Source organism: Eriocheir sinensis, chromosome 43 (assembly GCF_024679095.1).
Source record: "Eriocheir sinensis breed Jianghai 21 chromosome 43, ASM2467909v1, whole genome shotgun sequence".
NCBI classification, from domain to species: Eukaryota; Metazoa; Arthropoda; class Malacostraca; order Decapoda; family Varunidae; genus Eriocheir; species Eriocheir sinensis.
The window spans coordinates 3454919-3462418 of NC_066551.1; the positions used below are offsets into that span (position 1 = coordinate 3454919).

The 7500-nt window shown below is 46.1% G+C and overlaps 1 protein-coding gene across 1 annotated transcript in view; it reads right to left on the reverse strand.

Moving 5' to 3' along the window:
* Window positions 1–7500, reverse strand: part of LOC127010326 (protein Wnt-2b-A-like) — a 41115-nt gene that overhangs the window by 9750 nt on the left and 23865 nt on the right. The window lies entirely within an intron of this gene.

Sequence of the window (7500 nt, forward strand, 5' to 3'; positions counted from 1 at the left end):
GGAATGGAGGGAAGAGAGAGAGAGAGAGAGAGAGAGAGAGAATTTACAAACTCACTGCGTAATATGACAACCACACACACACACACACACAAAGAAAAATCAGAATAGCGGTAGTGATAGTGGTGGTGATGGTGGTGATAGTGGTGATGGTGGTGGTGATGGTGGTGGTGGATCAGAGTTATGGCACAGCGAGGCGAACGAGGCGCCATCTAGCAACAATGGGACGTCCTACGATCCTTACACTAACCTGTCTTAATGGCCGGGAGATGCTATAAAGACACTTCACTACCCTCCCTCCTTCCCCTGCATACCTCCCCTTAACCCCTCCCCTTCTTCCTCCGAACGCCTCACCCCTCCTAGACTTTCCCCTTTTTCCTTCCCCTGCACTTCTCCCCCTGCTAAATATTCCCTTGTCTTCCCTCCCCTACACTCCCCTCCCACTTAAACCACTCCTTTCTTACCCCTGTCTCACTTCTCCTTAAAACTCTCCCTCATTTTCCTTCCCTTGTACCTCCTCCCTCAATCTCCCTTCCCTTCCCTTGCTCCCATCCCTTAAACTCCCCTTCCTTTCCCCTGCAACTCGTTAAACTCCCTTCTTTTTCCTTCCTCTGCACTCCCCTCTTATCTCCCCTGTTCTTCCTTTCTCTGTATCTCCTCCCTCTAATCCCCCTTTTCCTTCCCTTGTACCCCCTCCCTCAATCTCCCTTCCCTTCTCTTCCCTTGCTCCCATTCCTTAAACTCCCTTCCTTTCCCCTGCAACCCGTTAAACTCCTTTATTTTGCTTCCTCTATACTCCCCTCTTAGCTCCCCTGTTCTTCCTTTCTCTGCATCTCCTCCCTCTAATCCCCCTTTTCCTTCCCTTGTACCCCCTCCCTCAATCTCCCTTCCCTTCCCTTGCTTCCATACCTTAAACTCCACTTCCTTTCCCCTGCAACCCGTTAAACTCCCTTATTTTGCTTCCTCTGCACTCCCCTCTTATCTCCCCTGTTCTTCCTTCCTCTGCATCTCCTCCCTCTAATCCCCCTTTTCCTTCCCTTGTACCTCCTCCCTCAAACTCCCTTCCTTTCTCTTCCCTTGCTCCTATCCCTTAATCAAACTCCCCTTCTTTCCCCTGCAACCCGTTAAACTCCCTTATTTTTGCTTCCTCTGCACTCCCCTCTTAGCTCCCTTGTTCTTCCTTTCTTCCTCCTTTTCCTTCCCTTCCCTCCCTCCCCCTCCCTCTCCTCCTTTCTCTTCTCTTGCTCTCCTCCCTTAAATCAAACTCCCTTCTTTTCCCCTACAAGTGTTAAACTCCCTTATTTTGCTTCCTCTGCACTCCCCTCTTAGCTCCCTTGTTCTTCCTTTCTCTGCACCTTCTCCACTTAATCTCCCCTTTCCACCCTGCACTTCCCCCTTAAAACTCCCTTTATTTCCCCAGCACCCCTCCCCCTGCACCCCCATTAAGCTTTTACTGGTACCTAAAATACCCCTATATCCTCCCTCACTACCCCAGTTAATCTCCCTTTTCCCTTCACCCCCTCACCTCTGGAACCTCCCTTCCCTTACACGTCCTCCCCTCCTCCCCAGTCTATACACCTCCCCCTTCACGCTCCCTTCACGCTCCCCCTTCCTCTTCCCCTCTACACTATCCCCCTCAATACCCCCTACTGTTCCCTTCCCCCCAGAGTCCCTCCCCAGCACACTCCTCCCCTTTCCCAGCACACACACACACACACACACACACACACGCCATTCCTCCCGTCTTAACGACACTGTTTTGGTTGATTAAACGACTCTTACTTGTCACGAGGCTCTTAAGGACGGGAAGCGGAGGAGGAGGAGGAGGAGGAGGAGGAGGAGAAGGAAGACGAAAAGAAGGAGAAGAGAAAGAACAAGAAGAAAAATCACAAGAACAAGAACAGAAATAAACAAGATAATAAAAGTAGTAGTAGTAGTAGTAGTAGTAGTAGTAGTAGTAGTAGTAGTAGTAGTAGTAGTAGTAGTAGTAGTTGTTGTTGTTGTTGTTGTTGTTGTTACCCGACCTCAACTAACCTTGCTGCTTTTCTTTATACCAACCCTCCAGCATTCCCTTCTCCCACTCTCTATCTCTCGCCCCTAAATCATTTCTTTCTACATACATGCACTCAAGTCTAACCCATCCTGCCCCCTGCTCCCCTGTGCCCCCTGTGTCCCCTGCCCTCTATCCCTTCCCCCTGTTCTCTGCCCCACACACCCACCACTAACCCTGCCCATCTCCACTGCATCCCCCTGTCAACACTCTAACACTCTTCTCGTCTGCGTCGCGTTTCTGACTAATCGAGGTAATGGTTCACACAGACTTGATTCATTGCCATCTCTCCTGTACCACTAATGCCATCACCACCCCACAACCACCACCACCACCGGTACGTACACAACCACACTCGTCACCGCCCTAACTCATGGAGGTTCGAAATCCACAAGAAATAGTAATAAGTAATAGATATAAGGTAGTTGAGGAGATAAAAATGTGTAGCTCAGGCAAACGTTCTCAAGCATTCAGGGACTCACACACCCACAATGGATAAAGCTTTCGTAGAGGTTGTGTTAGTATTTCCATGGGTAGTTTTATGAGCCGAGTGATATAGTTTGACAAGGCTTCTGTACACTCACACTGGATAAGGCTTTCGTAGAGGTTGTGTCAGTATTTCCATGGGTAGTTTTATGAGCCGAGCGGTATAGTTTGACAAGGCTTTGCACAATGAACGTTAAAACAAAAAAGCATTCATGAGGAGGAACCGACTAATCCCCACTTTGGAATCTGTGAATAGTTAAGAACCTAGCGATATAGTTTGACAAGGCTTCTGTACCATGAACATATAAAAACCCCCGCCTCCTAAGAACCCGACTAATCTCCACTATGACCTTTAGATATACTAGTTGTGAGAGGCGAAAGCAACGAAAAATACGTGGCCTTAGTAACTGAACTCTGAACTAAACTCCTGCTCAGTGTAAGGAAGGCTGGATGCAAAACCTCGACAGTCTGTAACTCTGAAGATGCACATAGGAATTGGGTTGATGGAGAAATACGTTTACATACCATGCATACAAATCATGTTTATACCACTTTTCACCCGGGCGTGTGTGTGTGTGTGTATGTGTGTGTACGTATGTGTGTGTGCGTGTTCCCCTTGCATAGTACGATCTGTGTGTGTAAGTCTGAGAGGAAATGAGGGAATGGAGGAGTGAAAGATAGGGAGGAATTGGCAAAGGAGGGGGAGAAACGGAGGGAGGAAGGGAGAACGATGGGAGAGAATGAGGGACGGCGTAATGGAATGAAGGAGGAAATGGAGCGAGGCGAAGAAAAATCAGGAACCAGGAGAGAGGAAAGAAGAGTGAAGAGGCGGACTTGAAATGAGAAAAAGAAAGAAATGAGATAACAAGTTCAGAGAGAGAGAGAGAGAGAGAGGGTCGCCTAGATAGAGTCAAACCTTATCTTGTTTATGTTCACCTCTCAATCCCTCCCTGTCACTGCTCTCTCTCTCTCTCTCTCTCTCTCTCTCTCACCACAATCACTATACACTTTCCTACAATAAATACACACAAATACATCTTTTATCTCAATTTATTGCTGCCTTATTTCCTCCTCCTCTTCCTCTTCTTCCTTCTCCTCCTCCTCCTCCTCCTTCGCGTGTTGCAATTTGCGAGAAACATGAAAACGAAACAATTACATATAAGATTGCCTGTTAAATGTGTGTGTGTGTGTGTGTGTGTGTGTGTGTGTGTGTGTGTGTGTGTGTGTCGTAAGTACAGTGATATACATTCCTACAGGTTACCCTCCCCCCCTTTTTCCTCCTCCTCCTCCTCCTCCCTCATTTCTTCCTTTCCAACGTTCTTCTCTCCCTTCCTCTTCCTCCCTTCATTTCCTTCCTTCCCATTTATCTCCCTTTTTATGGGTGTATGTGTAATTCTCTCTCTCTCTCTCTCTCTCTCTCTCTCTCTCTCTCTCTCTCTCTCTCTCTCTCTCTCTCTCTCTCTCTCTCTCTCTCTCTCTCTCTCTCATTCAAATATTTAGTGCAGATATATTTTCTTCTTGACCTCATTTTTCCTTCATTCTCTATTAATGGAATCCTCTTCCTCCTCTTCCTCCTCCTCCTCCTCTTCTTCCTCCTCCTCTTCCTCTTCTACCTCCTTATCCCTTCCTCTGTCCTCTTATGTATTTCCATCCACTTAACCTTAGTCTCTCTCTCTCTCTCTCTCTCTCTCTCTCTCTCTCTCTCTCTCTCTCTCTCTCTCTCTCTCTCTCAATAAGGGGTAAAAATCGCACAAACTTTTCTTCGGGCTCAACCAAAGTCGCAATAAATTCCCAGCATTACTTCGGCAGGACAAGAGCGGGGTTGTTATCCTGTCGGAGTCGCCAGCGGAAAGGAACCAGGGAGCGGCGGGGCGGCGGGGGGTGGATGGCGGGTCAGTCCCATAGAAGGCACTGACGTAGGGGGGAGGGGGGGAAGAGGAGTAAGAGGAAGAGAAGGGGAAGAAGAGGAGGAGGAGGTAGTGGTGGTGGTTGAAAGAGTGAAGGTTAAGATAGGGGAGTGATTGAGACGGTGAGGAGAGAGAGAGAGAGGTAAACAGGGCTATAGAATGCTACTTGCGGAGGGAGGAAAATATTGAGGGAGGGAGAGAGGGAGGGAGAAAAGGGGAGAGGAAGGGAGATAGGGAGAGGGATAAAAGGGGACGTAGCACAGTGAGAGAAAGATAAGAAAAGAAAGAAAATTAAATAAAGGAAAAAGAAAAGAGAAAAAGAAATAAAAGACATACAGACAAACAGATAGACAGATTGACAAAAAAAACAGACAGGAAGTAGACACTCATCCACACATACAGACATACACAGAAACGATCATACATACACACATACTTACAAACAGACAGACAGACAAACCGTTCGACTTACACTGAAAACTTTCCAGAACAAGACAAAGAGATTACGAAGAGAGAGAGAGAGAAGTGAACAAGGGGAAAAATAGACGAGTTACTCCCTCACTGAAGAAATTGGTGGACGGAAAGGTTTTAGGAATTACCTCGATCCTGCCTTTCCTCTCCCTCTCTCTGTTTTGAGGTAAGGAGGCTTTTTATCCGCCCTCCATTACCGAGAGAGAGAGAGAGAGAGAGAGAGAGAGAGAGAGAAAGAGAGAGACGCATAAGACTGACTGATCCATGATTGAGATAGAAAATGAAAAAGGATAAGAAGTCAGAACTCTCTCTCTCTCTCTCTCTCTCTCTCTAATTGGGGGGTGAATATTCTCGTGACGGAAAGTGAAAGGAGAATATTATCACATTAATTTTGCTCTAATGAATTTGGTAAGAGATTGAAATGATGATGATGATGATGATGATGATGATGATGATGATGATGAAGATGATGACGATGATGATGATGATGATGATTTTCTCCAGTCATTTTATCATTTTTTTGCAACTTTTACTAATTAACTTTTTCTTTTCCATATTTTAAGTTCTTTTTCTTCAGTCTTTGTACATATTAATTTACATTTTTTTTATCCAGTCATGTGTTCTCCTCTTCCTTCTTTCTGCTGTTCCTTCTTTGATTCTTTAACTTTTTCTTTCTTTCCTTCTTTCTTTATCTTTCTTTCCTGCTGCCTTCCTTTCTTTATCTGGAAATCTGTCTCACTCAGCATTTTGTGTCTCGACGATTCGCCTGAACAGAAAAATATCTACGGAATTCTTGTATTTTTTCTATATATCAATGACTTTCTTTAGCGTAGTGCCCCCTCCCCCTCTCCCTCTCTCTCTCTCTCTCTCTCTCTCTCTCTCTCTCTCTCTCTCTCTCTCTCTCATTTCCACCCTCATCCCCTCCTCCCCCTCGTAACCATCAACATAAAAATTGCGTTAAACCAGACTTTTGGGGGGGCGAGAAGGGCCCCACGCAACACACACACACACACACACACACACACACACACACACACACACACACACACACACATGACATTGTATAACAGATTGTTCGTTTCGGTTCTTTTTATTGAAGTGTATTTATTTTTATGAGTGTTATAATGTTCAGGTGATTTTATTTTGATAGTATCTTGCTCTCTCTCTCTCTCTCTCTCTCTCTCTCTCTCTCTCTCTCTCTCTCTCTCTCTCTCTCTCTCTCTCTCTCTCTCTCTCTCTCTCATTCCCTTATTTCATCCCTTTCTTCTCCCTCCCTTCCATTTAAATATTCGTTTCCTCCCTCTCTTCCCTTACTCCCTCCCTCCTTCCTTCTCTCCACTTTCCCTCCCTTCTTTTCTCTACTTCTTACCTCCTTCATTCGCTCTCTCCCTTCTCTTCCCTAACCCTCTCCCTCTTCTCCCTCTCCCTCTTCATACCTTCCCACCCTTCCTCCATCCCTCCCTTCGTCATTTCCAAGGCACATCAACCTGCTCGTCAGTCTCACAATTAATTCCACATTTACTTTTAATCGCAAAGGAAAAGAGTGAAGACGCCGACCACTACCAATCCTCCACCAATCATAACACGTGGCTGGTTTAAAGGACGCTCGTGATTGGCGGAGAGAAGGGAATGCGTCACAGGGGGATGGCAAACTGCACCCGCCACCTGCCTCCTCCTCCTCCCGTGGCCCCCGTTCGAGTCCCCGCCACGTATATAAAAAGTTAATGACCCGTAAAGTGATGTCCATAGAGTGATTTTTGTTGCCTCTTGTCCGTGTGAGTGCCGTTGTTTATAGGGGGGGTAGGGGGGTGCCTTTCTCTCGCTCTCGTTCTCGTTCTCTCTCGCTCTCGCTCTCTCTCTCTCTCTCTCTCTCTCTCTCTCTCTCTCTCTCTCTCTCTCTCTCTCTCTCTCTCTCTCTCTCTCTCTCGGAAAAGTGGATAAAAATCTCCCAAGAGTTTATTTCCCTTTAAATTTCAATGTGATTATTTTTAACTTATGTGTAAAAGCCTACTACTACTACTACTACTACTACTACTACTACTACTACTACTACTACTACCACTACTACTGCTACTTATGCTCCCCTTCCATCTACTACTTTTACTATTACGACTACTGCTACAGCTGATTATATTGCTCTTGCTGTTACTACTACTACTACTACTATTACTACTACTACTACTACTACTACTACTATTACTACTACTACTACCACTACCTCTTGTGCTATAACTACGCTTCTACTACTACTACCTCTACTACTACTACTACTACTACTACCACCACCACTACTAATACTAATACTAATACTATTACTGCAACTACTATTACTATTACTACTACAACAATTGCTACTTCATACCCTATTCCTGCTACCCAAACCACTACCAACCACCACCACCAAAACCCATACCACCAACCCAACCTAACATAACCACCCACCCAAATCTAACCCAACCCAGCATCCCTCCTCTCCTTCCTTCCCTTCGCTAAGTCATCTCCCGCCACCGACCCACCGCATCTTAATTCCTATGGGCCGGCCGCTCCCTCTCATCTCGCAGCCTCCCGCCCATAGTGAGCCTCGGGGGA